Here is a 25,089-nt window from a genome sequence, read left to right as displayed (position 1 = left end):
CCCTGGTGGCTGGGTGAGTATGAGAGGGTTGGTAAGCACTGGAGATGTAGTAAATGTTCCTAGCATCCTTAGCCTGGGAGGGATAAAAGGCTTTTTCAGTACCTGGCATCCATGGGAGGCCCAGTAATGGTGGGTAACTGAAATATTCATATAAGGCATGGTGTACATATGAGTACTAGTAGACATAGGTGAATCCTAGTCAACTTAGGAGGCATCATAGGCACACGAAGCCTAGTATCCAAGAGAAATAAGGTAAAGACCTTGAAAGGACAACTCTCTGCTTCATCTAGAAAAGAAATGAAAAACTCAGGATAGCTAAAACAATCCTGAATTAAATAGGAACTTCTGGGAACTCCATTCCTAGTTCAAATTAGACTACAAAGCTATAGTAGTAAAATCATCATGGCATTGGCACAGAACCAGCCACATTGAACAAGGAAACGATATATGGGGACTTTTAAAGTTGGATAAAGTGAATTTTGTACCATACCATGGTTGTGAACCTATGAAGACCAAGGGTTGGAAGGTTATGGCTTAAACATGGTGTGTTCGTGTATCATGGTGAGCAGAGGAAGAGTTGTGACAGCATCTACAATCATGTGAGAGTCCAGGCTCTGAGAATGCCTGTTGGAGGTTATCTGGATTGCATAAAGTGACTTTGGAAGACCTACCTATCCTGGGTGCCACTATTCCTTGACTCTAATCTTGAACTCTACATAATGGAGAAAGTTATTGGAGTTCTTGCATTAAGGTGATCTCTTTCTACTGTAGGTGTGATGGGACCAGCTTCTTCAACATCCTGCAATGGAAGCCTAGAGACTCAAAGTCTGAGATAATTTAAACTGTTGCCCCTAAGGTGCTTTCATAAGGTCTTTTTAAAAAAATAAAATCACTGCAACAGGAAAAAAAAGGAAATTGCATAATACACACATAGGGAAGGTTAGAACATCACTATCCAATTTCATTACAATTTGCTCCCTATTATATTCAAAGATGAGGATTTTAAAATCTGTTGTTTTCTGAAAGTTACTCTTTTGTTGGAATCAAAACACACCAAAGTTATTCTGAATATGGCATGTCGGATATGGTTTTGGCAGGCAGAACTCTCACACCGCTGACACCTTTGCCTTAAAATTACACACTGCCTGGTAAAGGTCACACGTAAAGGAAAGCCAAGTCGTCCAACTGACCACTTCCAAGTATATCTACCATCTTTGGGGATCATCGTACCACACCTCATGGTGCATTCTTCAAGTTCTTGTTCATTGATAACTTGTGATCCAATTACCCCATATTGTTGTGTTCACAGCAAAGTTAGCCACTGTTGTTTATAAATGGGTGACAACCATGCCATAGGTATTAGCTGATTTTGTTCAAGAGTAGTTGTGGAAGTCAAGTCACAGATGATGTGCTGAAATCTCAGTTTTTTAAACACTGGTTGAAATATTAGTCCTTCTTCATTTCAAGAAAACCGATATTATCAACATATTCCATGTGGGTGGAAAGCCAGTTGTTTCCATGTTGTAAAAGCTGTTTCATGGTTCTGTTCCAGCATGGATTAAGATAAAGGAAAATCCATATTTTTAGTGTGGTATATACTTCTATCTCCTTTTGCATGACTAATAAGTCAGAAGACAATGCTAGACGATACATCAACTTCATATCTACTTCCTTGTAAAGTGCCACACTTGGATGTACCATCAAATTGCAAAAAAAGCCATTCAAAGCATCCGGTCTTTACAGCTTTTTAACCTATAGGTTTCTGCTGCCAAATAATAGGAGCACACAGTGTTCCTGTTAATAGTTGCTTTCATGATTCCTTCACACTGCTGAATACTCCATCCACCCAAAGCAGGCATGCTGCTGCCAAAACTTGAGGAACTTCCAAAGGTGCTATTGACAAATCCTCATCTGTGTACAAGGAACCAAACACTAAGTTCAGAAATAGTGTATCAATATCCTCATCTTTTTTTAATATTTTTTATTACTTATTTTGCTCAATTACATTTCCAATGCTATGCTGATGATTAAGGATGTTGATCAAAGTCCCCCATACACTCTAACCCACTTCCCTACCCACCCCTTCCCATTTTTTTGGCCCTGGCGTTCCCCTGTATTGGGCATATAAAGTTTGTGTGTCCAATGGGCCTCTCTTTCCAAGGATGGACGACTAGGCCATCTTTTCATACATATGCAGCTAGAGTCAAGAGCTCTGGGGTACTGATTAGTTCATAATGTTGTTCTACCTACAGGGTTGCAGATCCCTTTAGCTCCTTGGGTACTTTCACTAGTTCCTCCATTGGGAGCCTTGTGATCCATCCAATAGCTGACTGTGAGCATCCACTCCTGTGTTTGCTAGGCCCCAGCATAGTCTCACAAGAGACAGCTATATCTAGGTCCCTTCAGCAAAATCTTGCTAGTGTATGCAATGGTGTCAGCATTTGGAAGCTGATTATGGGGTGGATCCCTGGATTTGGCAGACTCTACATGGTCCATCCTTTTGTCACAGCTCCAAACTTTGTCTCTGTAACTCCTTCCAGGGGTGTTTTGTTCCCAATTCTAAGAAGGAGCACAGTGTGCACACTTTGGTCTTCATTCTTCTTGAGTTTCATACGTCTAGCAAATTGTATCTTATATCTCGCATATCCTAGGTTTTGGGCTAATATCCACTTATCAGGGAGGACATATTGTGGGAGTTCCTTTGTGATTCTGTTACCTCACTCAGGATGATGACCTCCAGGTCTATCCATTTGCCTAGGAATTTCATAAATTCATTCTTTTTAATAGCTGAGTAGTACTACGTTGTGTAAATGTACCACATATTCTGTATCCATTCCTCTGTTGTGGGGCATCTGGTTTCTTTCCAGCTTCTGGCTGGAACATAGTGGAGCATATGTCCTTCTTACAGGTTGGGACATCTTCTGGATATATGCCCAGGAGAGATATTGCTGGATCCTCCCATAGTACTATATCCAGTTTTCTGAGGAACTGCCAGACTGATTTCCAGAGTGGTTGTGCAAGCTTGCAATACCACCAACAATGGAGGAGTGTACCTACTTGTCCACATCCTCGCCAGCATCTGCTGTCACCTGAAATTTGATCTTAGCCATTCTGACTGGTGTGAGGTAGAATCTCAGGGTTGTTTTGATTTGCATTTCCCTGATGATTAAGGATGTTGATCATTTTTTCAGGTGCTTCTCAGCCATTCGGTATTCCCCAGGTGAGAATTCTTTGTTCAGTTCTGAGCCCCATTTTTAATGGGGTTATTTGATTTTCTGGGGTCCACCTTCTTGAGTTCTTTATATATATTGGATATTAGTCCCCTGTCTCATTTAAGATAGGTAAAGATCCTTTCCCAATCTGTTGGTGGTCTTTTTGTCTTATTGATGATGTCTTTTGCCATGCAAAAACTTTGCAGTTTCATGAGGTCCCATTTGTCAATTCTCAATCTTACAGCACAAGCCATTGCTGTTCTATTCAGGAATTTTTCCCCTGTGCCCATGTCTTCAAGGCTTTTCCCCACTTTCTCCTCTATAAGTTTCAGTGTCTCTGGTTTTATGTGAAGTTCCTTGATCCACTTAGATGTAACCTTTAGTACAAGGAGATAGGAATAGATCGATTCGCATTCTTCTACATGATAACAACCAGTTGTGCCAACACCATTTGTTAACAATGCTGCCTGTCTTCCACTGGATGATTTTAGCTCCCTTGTCGAAGATCAAGTGACCATAGGTGTGTGGGTTCATTTCTGGGTCTTCAATTCTATTCCATTGGTCTACTTGTCTGTCACTATACCAGTACCATGCAGTTTTTATCATAATTGCCCTGTAGTAAAGCTTTAGGTCAGGCATGGTGATTTCACCAGAGGTTCTTTTATCCTTGAGAAGAGTTTTTGCTATCCTAGGTTTTTTGTTATTCCAGATGAATTTGCAGATTGCTCTTTCTAATTACTTGAAGAATTGAATTGGAAATTTGATGGGGCTTGCATTCAATCTGTAGATTGCTTTTGCGAGATAGCCATTTTACAATGTTGAACCTGCCAATCCATGAGCACGGGAGATTTTTCCATCTTCTGAGATCTTCTTTAATTTTAATTTCTTTCTTCAGAGACTTGAAGTTTTTATCATACAGATCTTTCACTTCCTTAGTTAGAGTCACGCCAAGATATTTTATCTTACTTATGACTATTGAGAAGGGTGTTGTTTCCCTAATTTCTTTCTTAGCCTGTTTATTCTTTGTGTAGAGAAAGGCCATTGACCTGTTTGAATTAATTTTATATCCACCTACTTCACCGAAGCTGTTTATCAGGTTTAGGAGTGCTCTGGTGGAATTTTTAGGGTCACTTATATATACTATCATATCATCTGCAAAAAGTGATATTTTGACTTCATCTTTTCCAATTTGTGTCCCCTTAATCTCCTTTATTGTCGAATTGCTCTGGCTAGGACTTCAAGTACAATGTTGAATAGGTATGTAGAGAGTGGATAGCTTTGTCTAGTCCCTGATTTTAGTGGGATTGCTTCAAGCTTCTCATCATTTACTTTGATGTTGGCTACTCGTTTGCTGTAGATTTCGTTTATCATGGTTAGGTATGGGCCTTGAATTCCTGATCTTTCCAAAACTTTTATCATGAACAGGTGTTGGATCTTTTTGAATGCTTTTTCCACATCTAAAGAGATGATGATGTGGTTTTTGTCTTTGAGTTTCTTTATAAAATGGATTACATTGATGGATTTCCGTATATTAAACCATCCCTGCAAACCTGGAATAAAACCTACTTGGTCAGGATGGATGATTGCTTTAATGTGTTCTTGCATTCAGTTATCGAGAATTTTATTGAGGATTTTTGCATCTGTATTCATAAGGAAAATTGGTCTGAGGTTATGTATCAGAGTAATTGTGGCTTCATAGAATGAACTGGGTAGGGTTCCCTCTACTTCTATTTTGTGGAATAGTTTGTGCAGAACTGGAATTAGATCTTCTTTGAAGGTCTGGTAGAACTCTGGAATAAACCCATCTGGTCCTGGGCTCTTTTTGGCTGGGAGACTATTAATGACTGCTTCTATTTCTTTAGGGTATATGGGATTGTTTAGATCATTAACTTGATCCTGATTTAACTTTGGTACCTGGAATCTGTCTAGAAAATTGTCCATTTTATCCAGGTTTTCCTGTTTTGTTGAGTATAGTCTTTTGTAAAAGGATCTGATGGTAGTTTGGATTTCTTCAGGATCTGTTGTTATGTCTCCCTTTTCATTTCTGATTTTGTTAATTAGGATGTTGTCTCTGTGCCCTCTAGTGAGTCTAGCTAAGGGTTTATCTATCTTGTCGATTTTCTCAAAGAACAAACTCCTCGTTTGGTTTATTCTTTGAATAGTTCTTGTTTCCACTTGGTTGATTTCACCTTTGAGTTTGATTATTTCCTGCTGTCTACTCTTCTTGGGTGAATTTTAGTCCTTTTTTTCTAGAGCTTTTAGAGGTGCTGTCAAGCTGATAGTGTGTGCTCTCTCAAGTTTCTTTTTTGAGGCACTCAGAGCTATGAGTTTCCCTCTTAGAAATGCTTTCAATGTGTCCCATAAGTTTGGGTATGTTGTGGCATCATTTTCATTAAACTCTAAAAAGTCTTTAATTTCTTTCTTTATTCCTTCCTTGACCAAGGTATCATTGAGAAGAGTGTTGTTCAGTTTCCACGTGAATGTTGACTTTCCATTATTTATGTTGTTATTGAAGATCATTCTTAGACCATGGTGGTCTGATAGAATGCATGGGATAATTTCAATATTTTGTATATGTTCAGACCTGTTTTGTGACCAATTACATGGTCAATTTTTAGAGAAGGTCCCATGAGAAGAAGTTAAATTCTTTTGTTTTAGGATAAAATATTCTGTAGATATCTGTTAAGTCCATTTGTTTCATAACTTCTGTAAGTTTCACTGTGTCCCTGTTTAGTTTCTGTTTCCATGATCTGCCCATTGATGAAAGTGGTGTGTTGAAGTCTCCCACTATTATTGTGTGAGGTGCAATGTGTGCTTTGAGCTTTACTAAAGTGTCTTTAATGAATGTGGCTGCCCTTGCATTTGTAGCATAGATATTCAGAATTGAGAGTTCCTCTTGGACGATTTTACCTTTAATGAGTATGAAGTGTCCCTCCTTGTATTTTTTGATAATTTTGGGTTGGAAGTCGATTTTATTCGATATTAGAATGGCTACTCCAGCTTGTTTCTTCAGACCATTTGCTTGGAAAAGTGTTTTCCAGCCTTTCACTCTGAGGTATTGTCTGTCTTTATCCCTGAGATGGGTTTCCTGTAAGCAGCAGAATGTTGGGTCCTATTTGTGTAGCCAATCTGTTAGTCTATGTCTTTTTATTGGGGAATTGAGTCCATTGATATTAAGAGTTATTAAGGAAAAGTAATTGTTACTTCCTTTTATTTTTGTTGTTAGAGATGGCATTCTGTTCTTGTGGCTGTCTTCTTTTTGGTTTGTTGAGGGATTACTTTCTTGCTTTTTCTAGGGTATGATTTCCGTCCTTGTATTGTTTTGTTTTGTTTTGTTTTGTTTTTTCTGTTATTATCCTTTGAAGGGCTGGATTCGTGGAAAGATAATGTGTGAATTTGGTTTTGTAGTGGAATACTTTGGTTTCTCCATCTATGGTAATCGAGAGTTTGGCCGGGTATAGTAGCCTGGACTGGCATTTGTGTTCTCTTACTGTCTTTATAACATCTGTCCATGCTCTTCTAGCTTTCATAGTCTCTGGTGAAAAGTCTGGTCAAGTTCTGATAGGCCTGCCTTTATATGTTACTTGACCTTTCTCCCTTACTGTTTTTAATATTCTATCTTTATTTAGTGCATTTGTTGTTCTGATTATTTTGTGTCGGGAGGAATTCTTTTCTGGTCCAGTCTATTTGGAGTTCTGTAGGCTTCTTGTATGTTCATGGGCATGTCTTTCTTTAGGTTTAGGAAGTTTTCTTCTATAACTTTGTTGAAGATATTTGCTGGTCCTTTGAGTTGAAAATCTTCATCCTCATCTACTCCTATTATCTGTAGGTTTGGTCTTCTCATTGTGTCCGGGATTTCCTGGATGTTTTGAGTTAGGATCCTTTTGCGTTTTGTATTTTCTTTGATTTTAGTGCTGATGTTCTCTATGGAATCTTCTGCACCTGAGATCCTCTCTTCTATCTCTTGTATTCTGTTGCTGATGCTTGCATCTATGGTTCCAGATTTCTTTCCTACGGTTTCTATCTCCAGTGTTGCCTCACTTTGGGTTTTCTTTATTGTGTCTACTTCCCTTTTTAGGTCTAGTATGGTTTTGTTCATTTCCATTACCTGTTTGGATGTGTTTTCCTCTTTTTCTTTAAGAACTTCTACCTGTTTGGTTGTGTTTTCCTTTTTTTCTTTAAGGACTTGTAACTCTTTAGCAGTGTTCTCCTGTATTTCTTTAAGTGAGTTATTATAGTCCTTCTTGATGTCCTCTAACATCATCATGAGATATACTTTTAAATCCCGGTCTAGCTTTTTGGTTGTGTTGGGGTGCCCAGGACTAGGTGGGGTGGGAGTGCTGCGTTCTGATGATGGTGAGTGGTCTTGATTTCTGTTAGTAGGATTCTTATATTTGCCTTTTGCCATCTATTAATCTCTGGAGTTGTGCAGAATACACTCAGCGGGGTTCCGGAACCAAGATGTCTGCTGCTGATGCTCAGGCAAAGCACTCCCGGGACGGGCAGACTCCCCTCCGCTGGCCGGGATGTGGCCGGATGTCTGGGGCCTGTGCACAATACACTTGGCGGGGTTCCGGAACCAAGATGCCTGCTGCCGATGCTCAGGCAAAGCGCTCTCGCGCCTGGACCCTTTCCTCTGGCCAAGAAAGAGGCCGGATGTCTGGGGCCTGTGCAGAATACACTCAGCAGGGTCACCTGAACCAAGATGTCTGCTGCTAGCTCAGGCAAAGCACTCCCAGGCCAGGTGGACTGCTTTTCTCTGGCCGGAAAGTGGCCTGCTGTCTGGGGCCTGAAAAGGGGGCTGCCTTAGAAGCTCTGTGGCTCCCGCCTGTCCCAGAAGCTTTTAGCTTCTGTATTCCATATTCTCACCTGTGCAGAGTACTCTCTGTTGGGTCCCGAAACCAAGATGTCTGCTGTGGATGCTCAGGCAAAGCACTCTTCCGCCGGATAAAACCTTGCCAGTTTTAAGGGGACAGTTAGCAGTGTGTGTTGGGTCTCAGGATGTGCAAGTTAGAACAGCCTCAATATCCTCATTCTTAATGATCAGATTTACAACACCATGGTGTAATTCTCTCCAAGTACCTTTAAGAATGTTAACAAAGTAGCCTGACTGACATAAAAATACTTTGTGTAAAGACCATTTTCGCCCAGCCGGAGGACAGAGACCTGCCCTGCAGAGAGCGCCATCTTGGCTCCGGGACTCCCCGAACTTAGTCTACAGGTTAGAGTGAGGACCACAGAGGCAGACAGCTTCTGGGACAGGCGGGAGCCACAGAGCCGCTGAGGCAGCACCCTTTTGGGGCCGCAGACATCCGGCACCCTCCCAGTCGGAGGACAGTGACATGCCCTGCAGAGAGCGCCACCTTGGCTCCGGGACTCCGCCGAGCTTAGTCTCTACAGGTCAGAGTGGGGACCACAGGGGCAGACGGCTTCTGGGACAGGCAGGAGCCACAGAGCCGCTGAGGCAGCACCCTTTTGGGGCCGCAGACTTCCGGCACCCTCCCAGCCGGAGGACACAGACCTGCCCTGCAGAGAGCGCCATCTTGGCTCCGGGACTCCCCGAACTTAGTCTACAGGTTAGAGTGAGGACCACAGAGGCAGACAGCTTCTGGGACAGGCGGGAGCCACAGAGCCGCTGAGGCAGCACCCTTTTGGGGCCGCAGACATCCGGCACCCTCCCAGTCGGAGGACAGTGACCTGCCCTGCAGGGAGCGCCATCTTGGCTCCGGGACTCTGCCAAGCTTAGTCTCTACAGGTCAGAGTGGGGACCACGGGGGCAGACAGCTTCTGGGACAGGCAGGATCCACAGAGCCGCTGAGGCAGCACCCTTTTGGGGCCGCAGACATCCGGCACCCTCCCAGTCGGAGGACAGTGACCTGCCCTGCAGAGAGCGCCATCTTGGCTCCGGGACTCCGCCGAGCTTAGTCTCTACAGGTCAGAGTGGGGACCACGGGGGCAGACGGCTTCTGGGACAGGCAGGAGCCACAGAGCCGCTGAGGCAGCACCCTTTTGGGGCCGCAGACTTCCGGCACCCTCCCAGCCGGAGGACAGAGACCTGCCCTGCAGAGAGCGCCATCTTGGCTCCGGGACTCCCCGAACTTAGTCTACAGGTTAGAGTGAGGACCACAGAGGCAGACAGCTTCTGGGACAGGCGGGAGCCACAGAGCCACTGAGGCAGCACCCTTTTGGGGCCGCAGACATCCGGCACCCTCCCAGTCGGAGGACAGTGACCTGCCCTGCAGGGAGCGCCATCTTGGCTCCGGGACTCTGCCAAGCTTAGTCTCTACAGGTCAGAGTGGGGACCACGGGGGCAGACAGCTTCTGGGACAGGCAGGAGCCACAGAGCCGCTGAGGCAGCACCCTTTTGGGGCCGCAGACATCCGGCACCCTCCCAGTCGGAGGACAGTGACCTGCCCTGCAGAGAGCGCCATCTTGGCTCCGGGACTCCGCCGAGCTTAGTCTCTACAGGTCAGAGTGGGGACCACGGGGGCAGACGGCTTCTGGGACAGGCAGGAGCCACAGAGCCGCTGAGGCAGCACCCTTTTGGGGCCGCAGACTTCCGGCACCCTCCCAGCCGGAGGACAGAGACCTGCCCTGCAGAGAGCGCCATCTTGGCTCCGGGACTCCCCGAACTTAGTCTACAGGTTAGAGTGAGGACCACAGAGGCAGACAGCTTCTGGGACAGGCGGGAGCCACAGAGCCACTGAGGCAGCACCCTTTTGGGGCCGCAGACATCCGGCACCCTCCCAGTCGGAGGACAGTGACCTGCCCTGCAGGGAGCGCCATCTTGGCTCCGGGACTCCGCCAAGCTTAGTCTCTACAGGTCAGAGTGGGGACCACGGGGGCAGACAGCTTCTGGGACAGGCAGGAGCCACAGAGCCGCTGAGGCAGCACCCTTTTGGGGCCGCAGACTTCCGGCACCCTCCCAGCCGGAGGACAGAGACCTGCCCTGCAGAGAGTGCCATCTTGGCTCCGGGACTCCGCCGAACTTAGTCTGCACAGGACAGAGTGAGGACCACAGAGGCAGACAGCTTCTGGGACAGGCGGGAGCCACAGAACCGCTGAGGCAGCACCCTTTTGGGGCCGCAGACATCCGACACCCTCCCAGCCGGAGAACAGTGACCTGCCCTGCAGGGAGCGCCATCTTGGCTCCGGGACTCTGCCGAACTTAGTCTGTACAGGTCTGCTGACAGAGGATACTCAGAATCCCCAGAAGAACAACCTCTGAACAGAGACAACTATAACAACTCCAGAGATTACCAGATGGCGAGAGGTAAAGGTAAGAATCTTACTAACAGAAACCAAGACCACTCACCATCATCAGGACCCAGCACTCCCACTTCACCCAGTCCAGGGCACCCCAACACACCTGAAAAACTAGACCTGTATTTAAAAGCATATCTCATGATGATGGTAGAGGACATCAAGAAGGACTTTAAAGAACTACAGGAGAACATGGCTAAAGAGTTACAAGTCCTTAAAGAAAAACAGGAAAACACAACCAAACTGGTAGAAGTCCTTAAAGAGAAACAGGAAAACACATCCAATCAGATGATGGAAATGAACAAAACCATACTAGACCTAAAAAGGGAAGTAGACACAATAAAGAAAACCCAAAATGAGGCAACACTGGAGATAGAAACCCTAGGAAAGAAATCTGGAACCATAGATGCAAGCATCAGCAACAGAATACAAGAGATGGAAGAGAGAATCTCAGGTGCAGAAGATTCCATAGAGAACATGGGCACAACAATCAAGGAAAATGGAAAATGCAAAAAGATCCTAACTCAAAACATCCAGGAAATACAGGACACAATGAGAAGACCAAACCTACGGATAATAGGAGTGGATGAGAATGAAGATTTTCAACTCAAAGGACCAGCAAACATCTTCAACAAAATTATAGAAGAAAACTTCCCAAATCTAAAGAAAGAGATGCCCATGAACATACAAGAAGCCTACAGAACTCCAAATAGGCTGGACCAGAAAAGAAATACCTCCCGACACATAATAATCAGAACAACAAATGCACTAAATAAAGATAGAATACTAAAAGCAGCAAGAGAAAAAGGCCAAGTAACATATAAAGGCAAGCCTATCAGAATTACACCAGATTTTTCACCAGAGACTATGAAAGCCAGAAGATCCTGGACAGATGTTATACAGACACTAAAAGAACACAAATTCCAGCCCAGGCTACTATACCCAGCCAAACTCTCAATTAACATAGATGGAGAAACCAAAGTATTCCACGACAAAACCAAATTCACACATTATCTCTCCACGAATCCAGCCCTTCAAAGGATAATAACAGAAAAAAACCAATACAAGGACAGGAACCACGCCCTAGAAACAACAAGAAGGTAATCCCTCAACAAACCTAAAAGAAGACAGCCACAAGAACAGAATGCCAACTTTAACAACAAAAATAACAGGAAACAACAATTACTTTTCCTTAATATCTCTTAATATCAATGGACTCAACTCCCCGATAAAAAGACATAGACTAACAAACTGGCTACACAAACAAGACCCAACATTTTGCTGCTTACAAGAAACTCATCTCAGAGAAAAAGATAGACACTACCTCAGAATGAAAGGCTGGAAAACAATTTTCCAAGCAAATGGTCTGAAGAAACAAGCTGGAGTAGCCATTCTAATATCAGATAAGATTGACTTCCAACCCAAAGTCATCAAAAAAGACAGGGAGGGGCACTTCATACTCATTAAAGGTAAAATCCTCCAAGAGGAACTATCAATCCTGAATATCTATGCTCCAAATACAAAGGCAGCCTCATTCATTAAAGAAACTTTAGTAAATCTCAAAGCACACATTGCACCTCATACAATAATAGTGGGAGACTTCAACACACCACTTTCACCAATGGACAGATCATGGAAACAGAAACTAAACAGGGACACAGTGAAACTAACAGAAGTTATGGATCAAATGGATCTGGCAGATATCTACAGAACATTTTACCCTAAAACAAAAGGATACACCTTCTTCTCAGCACCTCATGGTACCTTCTCCAAAATTGACCACGTAATTGGGCACAAAACAGGACTCAACAGATACAAAAATATTGAAATTGTCCCATGCATCCTATCAGATCACCATGGACTAAGGCTGATCTTCAATAACAAAATAAATAATAGAAAGCCAACCTTCACGTGGAAACTGAACAACACTCTTCTCAATGATACCTTGGTCAAGGAAGGAATAAAGAAAGAAATTAAGGACTTTTTAGAGTTCAATGAAAATGAAGCCACAACATACCCAAACTTATGGGACGCAATGAAAGCATTTCTAAGAGGAAAACTCATAGCTCTGAGTGCCTCCAAAAGGAAACTAGAAAGAGCACACATTAGCAGCTTGACAACACACCTAAAAGCACTAGAACAAAAGGAAGCAAATTCACCCAAGAGGAGTAGACGGCAGGAAATAATCAAACTCAGGGGTGAAATCAACCAAGTGGAAACAAGAAAAACTATTCAAAGAATCAACCAATCAAGGAGCTGGTTCTTTGAGAAAATCAACAAGATAGATAAACCCTTAGCCAGACTCACTAGAGGGCACAGGGAAAGCATCCTAATTAACAAAATCAGAAATGAAAAAGGAGACATAACAACAGATCCTGAAGACATCCAAAACACCATCAGATCCTTCTACCAAAGGCTATACTCAACAAAACTGGAGAACCTGGATGAAATGGAGAAGTTCCTAGACAGATACCAGGTACCAAAGTTGAATCAAGATCAGGTTAATGATCTAAACAGCCCTATATCCCCCAAAGAAATAGAAGCAGTCATTAATAGTCTCCCAACCAAAAAAAGCCCAGGACCAGATGGGTTTAGTGCAGAGTTCTATCAGACCTTCAAAGAAGATCTAATCCCAGTTCTTCACAAACTATTCCACAAAATAGAAACAGAAGGTACTCTACCCAACTCATTCTATGAAGCCACAATTACTCTGATACCTAAACCACAAAAAGACCCAACAAAGATAGAAAACTTCAGACCAATATCCCTTATGAATATTGATGCAAAAATCCTCAATAAAATTCTTGCTAACCGAATCCAAGAACACATCAAAACAATCATCCATCCTGACCAAGTAGGTTTCATCCCAGGGATGCAGGGATGGTTCAATATACGGAAATCCATCAACGTAATCCAGTATATAAACAAACTCAAAGACAAAAACCACATGGTCATCTCGTTAGATGCGGAAAAAGCATTTGACAAGATCCAACACCCATTCATGATAAAAGTCTTGGAAAGATCAGGAATTCAAGGCCCATACCTAAACATGATAAAAGCAATCTACAGCAAACCAGTAGCCAACATCAAAGTAAATGGTCAGAAGCTTGAAGCAATCCCTCTAAAATCAGGGACTAGACAAGGCTGTCCACTTTCTCCATACCTATTCAACATTGTACTTGAAGTCCTAGCCAGAGCAATTCGACAACAAAAGGAGATCAAAGGGATACAAATTGGAAAAGATGAAGTCAAAATATCACTCTTTGCAGATGATATGATAGTATATATAAGTGACCCTAAAAATTCCACCAGAGAACTCCTAAGCCTGATAAACAGCTTCGGTGAAGTAGCTGGATATAAAATTAACTCAAACAAATCAATGGCCTTTCTCTACACAAAGAATAAACAGGCTGAGAAAGAAATTAGGGAAACAACACCCTTCTCAATAGTCACAAATAATATAAAATATCTTGGCGTGACTCTAACTAAGGAAGTGAAAGATCTGTATAATAAAAACTTCAAGTCTCTGAAGAAAGAAATTATAGAAGATCTCAGAAGATGGAAAGATCTCCCATGCTCATGGATTGGCAGGATCAACATTGTAAAAATGGCTATCTTGCCAAAAGCAATCTACAGATTCAATGCAATCCCCATCAAAATTCCAACTCAATTCTTCAACGAATTAGAAAGTGCAATCTGCAAATTCATCTGGAATAACAAAAAACCTAGGATAGCAAAAACTCTTCTCAAGGATAAAAGAACCTCTGGTGGAATCACCATGCCGGACCTAAAGCTCTACTACAGAGCAATTGTGATAAAAACTGCATGGTACTGGTATAGTGACAGACAAATAGACCAATGGAATAGAATTGAAGACCCAGAAATGAACCCACACACCTACGGTCACTTGATCTTCGACAAGGGAGCTAAAAACATCCAGTGGAAGAAAGACAGCATTTTCAACAAATGGTGCTGGCACAACTGGTTGTTAACATGTAGAAGAATGCGAATCGATCCATTCCTATCTCCTTGTACTAAGGTCAAGTCTAAGTGGATCAAGGAACTTCACATAAAACCAGAGACACTGAAACTTATAGAGGAGAAAGTGGGGAAAAGCCTTGAAGATATGGGCACAGGGGAAAAATTCCTGAATAGAACAGTAATGGCTTGTGCTGTAAGATCGAGAATTGACAAGTGGGACCTCATGAAACTACAAAGCTTCTGCAAGGCTAAAGACACCATCAATAAGACAAAAAAACCACCAACAGATTGGGAAAGGATCTTCACCTATCCTAAATCAGATAAGGGACTAATATCCAATATATATAAAGAACTCAAGAAGGTGGACTCCAGAAAGTCAAATAACCCCATTAAAAAATGGGGCTCAGAACTGAACAAAGAATTCTCACCTGAGGAATACCGAATGGCAGAGAAACACCTGAAAAAATGTTCAACATCCTTAATCATCAGGGAAATGCAAATCAAAACAACCCTGAGATTCCACCTCACACCAGTCAGAATGGCTAAGATCAAAAATTCAGGTGACAGCAGATGCTGGCGAGGATGTGGAGAAAGAGGAACACTCCTCCATTGTTGGTGGGATTGCAAGCTTGTACAACCACTCTGGAAATCAGTCTGGCGGTTCCTCAGAAAATTGGACATAGTACTACCGGAGGATCCAGCAATACCTCTCCTGGGCATATATCCAGAAGATGTCCCAACCGGTAAAAAGGACACATGCTCCACTATGTTCATAGCAGCCCTATTTATAATAGCCAGAAGCTGGAAAGAACCCAGATGTCCCTCAACAGAGGAATGGATACAGAAATTATGGTACATTTACACAATGGAGTACTACTCAGCTATTAAAAAGAATGAATTTATGAAATTCCTAGCCAAATGGATGGACCTGGAGGGCATCATCTTGAGTGAAGTAACACAATCACAAAAGAACTCACACAATATGTATTCACTGATAAGTGGATATTAGCCCAAAACTTAGGATACCCAAGATATAAGATACAATTTGATAAACGCATGAAACTCAAGAAGAATGAAGACCAAAGTGTGGACACTGTGCACCTTCTTAGAATTGGGAACAAAACACCCAGGGAAGGAGTTACAGAGACAAAGTTCGTAGCTGTGATGAAAGGATGGACCATTTAGAGACTGCCGTATCCAGGGATCCATCCCATAATCAGCTTCTAAACGCTGACACCATTGCATACACTAGCAAGATTTTGCTGAAAGGACCCAAATATAGCTGTCTCTTGTGAGACGATGCCGGGGCCTAGCAAACACAGGAGTGGATGTTCACAGTCAGCTATTGGATGTATCACAGGGCTCCCAATGGAGAAGCTAGAGAAAGTACCCAAGGAGCTAAAGGGATCTGCAACCCTATTGTTGGAACAACATGATGTACTAACCAGAACCCCGGAGCTCTTGTCTCTAGCTGCATATGTATCGAAAGATGGCCTAGTCGGCCATCAATGGAAAGAGAGGCCCATTGGACTTGCAAACTTTATATGCCCCAATATAGGGGAATGCCAGGGCCAAAAGAATGGGAATGGGTGGGTAGGGAAGTGGGGGGCGCTATGGGGGACTTTTGGGATAGCATTGGAAATGTAATTGAGGAAAATATGTAATAAAAATATTAAAAAAAAAAAAAAAGAGATACATTATTAAAAAAAAAAAACAATGTGGTACTGTAAAAAAAAAAAAAAAAAAAAAAAAAAAAAAAAAAAAAAAAAAAAAAGACCATTTTCGTCCCAGAACACGGATTTTTTTTAATTTTATTTTTAATATGTTTTATTACATATTTTCCTCAATTACATTTCCAATGCTATCCCAAAAGTCCCTCATAGCACCACCCACTTCCCTACCCACCCATCCCCATTCTTTTGGCCCTGGCATTCCCCTATATTGGGGCATATAAAGTTTGCAAGTCCAATGGGCCTCTCTTTCCAGTGATGGCCGACTAGGCCATCTTTCGATACATATGCAGCTAGAGACAAGAGCTCCGGGGTACTGGTTAGTTCATCATGTTGTTCCAACTATAGGGTTGCAGATCCCTTTAGCTCCTTGGGTACTTTCTCTAGCTTCTCCATTGGGAGCCCTGTGATACATCCAATAGCTGACTGTGAGCATCCACTCCTGTGTTTGCTAGGCCCCGGCATAGTCTCACAAGAGACAGCTATATTTGGGTCCTTTCAGCAAAATCTTGCTAGTGTATGCAATGGTGTCAGCATTTGGAAGCTGATTATGGGATGGATCCCTGGATACGGCAGTCTCTAGATGGTCCATCCTTTCATCACAGCTCCAAACTTTGTCTCTGTAACTCCTTCCATGGGTGTTTTTGTTCCCAATTCTAAGAAGGAGCATATTGTCCACATTTTGGTCTTCATTCTTCTTGAGTTTCATGCGTTTAGCAAATTGTATCTTATATCATGGGTATCCTAAGTTTTGGGCTAATATCCACTTATCAGTGAATACATATTGTGTGAGTTCCTTTGTGATTGTGTTACCTCACTCAAGATGATGCCGTCTAGGTCCATCCATTTGGCTAGGAATTTCAAAAATTCATTCTTTTTAATAGCTGAGTAGTACTCCATTGTGTAAATGTACCATAATTTCTGTATCCATTCCTCTGTTGAGGGACATCTGGGTTCTTTCCAGCTTCTGGATATTATAAATAGGGCTGCTATGAACATAGTGGAGCATGTGTCCTTCTTACCGGTTGGGACATCTTCTGGATATATGCCCAGAAGAGGTATTGCTGGATTCTCCGGTAGTACTATGTGCAATTTTCTGAGGAACCGCCAGACTGATATCCAGAGTGGTTGTACAAGCTTGCAATCCCACCAACAATGGAGGAGTGTTTCTCTTTCTCCACATCCTTGCCAGCATCTGCTGTCACCTGAATTTTTGATCTTAGCCATTCTGACTGGTGTGAGGTGGAATCTCAGGGTTGTTTTGATTTGCATTTCCCTGATGATTAAGGATGTTGAACATTTTTTCAGGTGCTTCTCTACCATTCGGTATTCCTCAGGTGAGAATTCTTTGTTCAATTCTGAGCCTCATTTTTTAATGGGGTTATTTGACTTTCTGGAGTCCACCTTCTTGAGTTCTTTATATATATTGGATATTAGTCCCTTATCTGATTTAGGATAGGTAAAGATCCTTTCCCAATCTGTTGGTGGTTTTTTTTGTCTTATTGATGGTGTCTTTTGCCTTGCAGAAGCTTTGCAGTTTCATGAGGTCCCACGTGTCAATTCTCGATCTTACAGCACAAGCCATTGCTGTTCTATTAAAGAATTTTTCCCCTGTGCCCATATCTTCAAGGCTTTTCCCCACTTTCTCCTCTATAAGTTTCAGTGTCTCTGGTTTTATGTGAAGTTCCTTGATCCACTTAGACTTGACCTTAGTACAAGGAGATAGGAATAGATCGATTCGCATTCTTCTACATGTTAACAACCAGTTGTGCCAGCACCATTTGTTGAAAATGCTGTCTTTCTTCCACTGGATGTTTTTAGCTCCCTTGTCGAAGATCAAGTGACCATAGGTGTGTAGGTTCATTTCTGGGTCTTCAATTCTATTCCATTGGTCTATTTGTCTGTCACTATACCAGTACCACGCAGTTTTTATCGCAATTGCTCTGTAGTAAAGCTTTAGGTCCGGCATGGTGATTCCACCAGAGGTTCTTTTATCCTTGAGAGGAGTTTTTGCTATCCTAGGTTTATTGTTATTCCAGATGAATTTGCAGATTGCTCTTTCTAATTCGTTGAAGAATTGTGTTGGAATTTTGATGGGGATTGCATTGAATGTGTAGATTCCTTTTGGCAAGATAGCCATTTTTACAATGTTGATCCTGCCTATCCATGAGCATGGGAGATCTTTCCATTTCTGAGATCTTCTATAATTTCTTTCTTCAGAGACTTGAAGTTTTTATCATACAGATCTTTCACTTCCTTAGTTAGAGTCACGCCAAGATATTTTATATTATTTGTGACTATTGAGAAGGGTGTTGTTTCCCTAATTTCTTTCTCAGCCTGTTTATTTTTTGTGTAGAGAAAGGCCATTGATTTGTTTGAGTTAATTTTATATCCAGCTACTTCACCGAAGCTGTTTATCAGGCTTAGGAGTTCTCTGGTGGAATTTTTAGGGTCACTTATATATACTATCATATCATCTGCAAAAAGTGATATTTTGACTTCATCTTTTCCAATTTGTATCCCTTTGATCTCCTTTTGTTGTCGAATTGCTCTGGCTAGGACTTCAAGTACAATGTTGAATAGGTATGGAGAAAGTGGACAGCCTTGTCTAGTCCCTGATTTTAGAGGGATTGCTTCAAGCTTCTCACCATTTACTTTGATGTTGGCTACTGGTTTGCTGTATATTGCTTTTATCATGTTTAGGTATGGGCCTTGAATTCCTGATCTTTCCAAGACTTTTATCATGAATGGGTGTTGGATCTTGTCAAATGATTTTTCTGCATCTAACGAGATGACCATGTGGTTTTTGTCTTTGAGTTTGTTTATATACTGGATTACGTTGATGGATTTCCGTATATTGAACCATCCCTGCATCCCTGGGATGAAACCTACTTGGTCAGGATGGATGATTGTTTTGATGTGTTCTTGGATTCGGTTAGCAAGAACTTTATTGAGGATTTTTGCATCAATATTCATAAGGGATATTGGTCTGAAGTTTTCTATCTTTGTTGGGTCTTTTTGTGGTTTAGGTATCAGAGTAATTGTGGCTTCATAGAATGAGTTGGGTAGAGTACCTTCTGTTTCTATTTTGTGGAATAGTTTGTGAAGAACTGGGATTAGATCTTCTTTGAAGGTCTGATAGAACTCTGAACTAAACCCATCTGGTCCTGGGCTTTTTTTGGTTGGGAGACTATTAATGACTGTTTCTATTTCTTTGGGGGATATAGGGCTGTTTAGATCATTAACCTGATCTTGATTCAACTTTGGTACCTGGAATCTGTCTAGGAACTTCTCCATTTCATCCAGGTTCTCCAGTTTTGTTGAGTATAGCCTTTGTTAGAAGGATCTGATGGTGTTTTGGATGTCTTCAGGATCTGTTGTTATGTCTCCTTTTTTTTTCTGATTTTTTAAATTAGGATGCTTTCCCTGTGCCCTCTAGTGAGTCTGGCTAAGGGTTTATCTATCTTGTTGATTTTCTCAAAGAACCAGCTCCTTGATTGGTTGATTCTTTGAATAGTTCTTCTTGTTTCCACTTGGTTGATTTCGCCCCTGAGTTTGATTATTTCCTGCAGTCTACTCTTCCTGGGTGAATTTGCTTCCTTTTGTTTTAGTGCTTTTAGGTGTGTTGTCAAGTTGCTAATGTGTGCTCTCTCTAGTTTCTTTTTGGAGGCACTCAGAGCTATGAGTTTTCCTCTTAGAAATGCTTTCATTGAGTCCCATAAGTTTGGGTATGTTGTGGCTTAATTTTCATTGAACTCTAAAAAGTCCTTAATTTCTTTCTTTATTCCTTCCTTGACCAAGGTATCATTGAGAAGGGTGTTGTTCAGTTTCCACGTGAATGTTGGCTTTGTATTATTTATTTTGTTATTGAAGATCAGCCTTAGTCCATGGTGATCTGATAGGATGTATGGGACAATTTCAATATTTTTGTATCTGTTGAGGCCTGTTTTGTGACCAATTATGTGGTCAATTTTGGAGAAGGTACCATGAGGTGCTGAGAAGAAGGTATATTCTTTTGTTTTAGGATAGAATGTTCTGTAGATATCTGCCAGATCCATTTGATTCATAATTTCTGTTAGTTTCACTGTGTCCCTGTTTAGTTTCTGTTTCCATGATCTGTCCATTGGTGAAAGTGGTGTGTTGAAGTCTCCCACTATTATTGTATGAGGTGCAATGTGTGCTTTGAGATTTACTAAAGTTTCTTTAATGAATATGGCTGCCTTTGTATTTGGAGCATAGATATTCAGGATTGATTGTTCCTCTTGGAGGATTTTACCTTTGATGAGTATGAAGTGCCCCTCCCTGTCTTTTTTGATGACTTTGGGTTGGAATTCATTCTTATCAGATATTAGAATGGCTACTCCAGCTTGTTCCTTCATACCATTTGCTTGGAAAATTGTTTTCCAGCCTTTCATTCTGAGGCAGTGTCTATCTTTTTCTCTGAGATGAGTTTCCTGTAAGCAGAAAAATGTTGGGTCTTGTTTGTGTAGCCAGTTTGTGTAGCCAGTCTATGTATTTTTATCGGGGAGTTGAGTCCATTGATATTAAGAGATATTAAGGAAAAGTAATTGTTGTTTCCTGTTATTTTTGTTATTAATTTTGGCATTCTGTTCTTGTGGCTGTCTTCTTTAGGTTTGTTGAGGGATTACCTTCTTGTTGTTTCTCGGGCGTGGTTCCTTTCCTTGTATTGGTTTTTTCCTGTTATTATCCTTTGAAGAGCTGGATTCATGGAGAGATAATGTGTGAATTTGGTTTTGTCGTGGAATACTTTGGTTTCCCCATCTATGTTAATTGAGAGTTTGGCTGGGTATAGTAGCCTGGGCTGGAATTTGTGTTCTTTTAGTGTCTGTCTAACATCTGTCCAGGATCTTCTGGCTTTCATAGTCTCTGGTGAAAAATCTGGTGTAATTCTGATAGGCTTGCCTTTATATGTTACTTGGCCTTTTTCTCTTACTGCTTTTAGTATTCTATCTTTATTTAGTGCATTTGTTGTTCTGATTATTATGTGTTGGGAGGTATTTCTTTTCTGGTCCAGTCTATTTGGAGTTCTGTAGGCTTCTTGTATGTTCATGGGCATCTCTTTCTTTAGATTTGGGAAGTTTTCTTCTATAATTTTGTTGAAGATGTTTGCTGGTCCTTTGAGTTGAAAATCTTCATTGTCATCCACTCCTATTATATGTAGGTTTGGTCTTCTTATTGTGTCCTGTATTTCTTAGATGTTTTGAGTTAGGATCTTTTTGCGTTTTACATTTTCCTTGATTGTTGTGCCGATGTTCTCTATGGAATCTTCTGCACCTGAGATTCTCTCTTCCATCTCTTGTATTCTGTTGCTGATGCTTGCATCTATGGTTCCAGATTTCTTTCCTACGGTTTCTATCTCAGTGTTGCCTCATTTTGGGTTTTCTTTATTGTGTCTACTTCCCTTTTTAGGTCTAGTATGGTTTTGTTCATATCCATCATCTGTTTGGATGTGTTTTCCTGTTTTTCTTTAAGGACTTCTACATGTTTGATTGTGTTATCCTGTTTTTCTTTAAGGACTTGTAACTCTTTAGCCATGTTCTCCTGTAATTCTTTAAGTGAGATATTAAAGTCCTTCTTGATGTCCTCTACCATCATTATGAGATATGCTTTTAGATCCGTGTCTAGCTTTTCTGGTGTGTTGGGGTGCCCTGGACTGGGTGAAGTGGGAGTGCTGGGTTCTGAAGATGGTGAGTGGTCTTGGTTTCTGTTAGTAAGATTATTACATTTACCTTTCGCCATCTGGTAATCTCTGGGGTTAGTTGTTATCGTTGTCACTGTTTAAAGATTGGAGCAGACTCTGTGTTCCACTCACCCGAAGTCTCAAAATCCTGTTCCGGGTGTCGTGAGTAGCTGGCGGGTGTCAGCTGACCCTGCGCTCTAGCTACCCAGGTGCTGGTCAGACCGGATGAGGCTTGTGGCCCTACTCAGGCCGGATTTCTGCCTCCCCAACCAAAGCAGTCTCAGTTCCCACGTGATTGGACTGGAGCAGAAGCTGTGTTCCACTCACCAGAAGTCTCAAAATCCATTGGCGGGGGTCGTGGGTAGCTGGCGGGTGTCAGCCGACCCTGAACTCTAGCTACCCAGGTGCTGGTCAGGCCGGAAGAGGAGAACACGGATTTTATTATCCCTATCATTCCCATCCAAAAACAAGTTCCGATAAGCATAATTAGATGAGATCTTAACCCTTTTCCAGTAGATGTAGTTGAGAACTTGATGTGGATACATTCCCTGGTTTTGAAGTCCATGAACGTTAGAGTTTGTTGCCAACCCCTCCGAACTGTTTCTTTTTCGCTTGCAACTGCCAGAAAGGCAGCTGGGTCCAGCTATGGCTTCTGGCTGTGGCTCCACCAGACTGAAATCCCTGCATCTCAAGACCCTGCTGATTAAAAGCCCCATTGATGAAAATTACTAGAATAGACTCTCACAGAGGCTTCTTGGTTGAGGCATTGCTGTAGTCTTCCAGTCCTGCCTAGACTTCTCTGGGTTTCTCTCCTACAGATTCTGATGTCACAGAGAAAGCAGGGCATTCTTCATTGTCCACATGTGCTTTGCATGATCACAGGCCCCGCATCCTGATAGCAAGCCCTTCCTCTCCCTCCTCCCTCCCCTTCCTTACTTGCAGGTCTGCCCCACCATCCTCCCATCTCCCATCCTCTCTCCTCTTCTCCTCCCTTCCCTTATTCCTAAATTCCTTCTTCCTTTCCTTTTCCCATTCTGCTCCTCCTTTCCCCTCACCTGTCCCTTTTCTCACTATTTCTAAATGGGCCATCCTATTTTGCTGAAGATGACCTCCATCAAACTTGAGAACCTAGTTCGCCTCGTTCTTCATCCTTGCCAGCTGAATTTTCTTTTCCTTAAAGAGAACAAGCAGGCCAAATCCATCCTGATGTGTGTTTAAGATTGTACATATTCCAACCCTTGACCCTGGACTATGAGAGAGCACTCAAATGTCTGTAGTATGGGAGATAATCACTTACTAACTGCTTTTAACAATATAAACAGTAAACATTGTTATTGCTAATTTTATTATTAGTCTTTTTTGATTAGTATTAATGACAACTATTTCATGCAAGTAGTTGTATGCCTATGTCAACAATTTCTGTGTATGCTTTGCCTATTCATATATAGAATTAAAAAATATATTGTTTTCTAAAGGTTCCTTATAAGTCCAGTTATTTGTTTAACATGCATATGTATGCATGTTTCATGGTTTTGTTTTACTGATTTGCATTTATGTATTAACTTTCTATGGACTCCTTACTGTTAATAAATGGCGATCTGTAAGAAGCCAAGGAAATGTTTAAATATTTCATTTTATTCCTCTGTGCTGGCAAACCATTCCCAGAGCCTGGTCAGCAAAGTCTATCGAGACAGAGCAAGGGGAACCAATGCCCAACACTCCTCCCACTGTCTGTGAGGTCATAGTTGTATTCTTTCTTATCACCACCTCTCCTCTCACAAGTTTGTCTTAACAAAACATCTTCTAACCTGTATCTCCTTCTGTAAAACATCCTCTCTACTGTGTCTACTTCAGTAAATCATCCTGTCACCCATGTGTTGGCCTCAGCCAAACCTTCTTTCACGTGCATCTTCAGTAGCAAAGCATCCTTTCACCAGTGTCTGCCTTAGCAAAACATCGTTTTACCTTTCTCTCCCAGAGAATCATCATATAATGTACCCGAATTTCCAAATAAATCGGAAATCTCAACTTCATAATAGTTTCAGGGGTAATAAAAAGTCACATTCTTAATTTGTTTGCTTTTAGTGATGCCTAGATGATATCACAAGAATAATTTGTGAGAAGAGTGAAGGTTTCACCACAATTAATGTTACTAGGAAGTATGATCCTGACAGTGACAGTATCAGTATTGGCTTGCAGTTGCAACATGAGCGTTTTACCCCACTCAAGGGCCATGCTCTTTTTGATAGATTCTTATATTGATTATTTTTCTCTAATACCTTCCGAAAAATGCTTAAGTTGTGAAAGTTTTTGTCTTCTCATAAGCCCATTACTTGTACAATCAATATAAATATTAAACCTATGGGGAAAATTTAAGCAGAGGTAGGACAGAAAGACTGGTGGGATGAGGGGATAAACAAAGCTAAGGATATATTTGAAAATTCACATGGAAACTTACTGTTTAAAGTCTCAAAAAAAAAAACACATTTAGCAGGTAGATGGCCTGTATGTCTACATAATGCTGAAATCCAAGCCAAAAATTAAAATCCCGACGCCAGGTATAAGATACTGCCATATGAAATTTTGTTCAGGTAGTCCCCAGAAATCTTGAAAATAAAACAGGTTCTTCACACTCTTTCTATTTGCCCACCATGAATATATGACAAGATCCTGCTACAAAAGACAACCCACATGTTGGTTGCAAAATATAGAGAAATCGAGCTGGAATGGTGCTGAAAACTTCCTTCCACCTAGTTAGTTTCATAGTTCTGGACTGTGGTATGCAGTATGCTGGCAGAGTAATGGCATCAACAGACTTACCCAGACATGACCCTTATGATGTACAATACCAATCTGCCAAGAAAGATGTATCCACCTACACAATAGTGGCATCACTGTTATAGGGATAGCCAGTGTATCTGTGATTGGATTTGAGGCCAGTTTCACAGGAGGATAGAAAATGCCTTTGGCACTAGGGGAGAATTTATTACTATTGTTTATGCAAAGTCTCAAGGTGTCAAGCTCCCTTCTAAGTATCTATGTTTATATCCATGGGGAAATTCTACTTTAAGATTCATTATGAGAAGCTCTTTTTGCAATAAACTACAGTGAGAAATAATATGCATAACTGCTCAAAGCACAATAATAAGAGGTGGTTGAATGGTATTAATATCTTGTTTAGGAATGAACCCTCATGGATCCT

General features: G+C 41.7%; 1 pseudogene; it reads right to left on the bottom strand.

The window, feature by feature from the left end:
* Nucleotides 1-875: 875 nt before the first annotated feature.
* LOC110287641 (germ cell-less protein-like 2) lies at nucleotides 876-22,603 on the bottom strand (annotated as a pseudogene).
* Between the last annotated feature and the right edge of the window lie 2,486 nt (nucleotides 22,604-25,089).

This window comes from Mus caroli, unplaced genomic scaffold (genome assembly GCF_978045245.1).
Source record: "Mus caroli unplaced genomic scaffold, Mus_caroli_1 scaffold_5, whole genome shotgun sequence".
Taxonomy (NCBI): Eukaryota; Metazoa; Chordata; class Mammalia; order Rodentia; family Muridae; genus Mus; species Mus caroli.
Note: the sequence above shows the minus strand (reverse complement) of the source record. Positions and strands in the feature narration are given on the sequence as shown.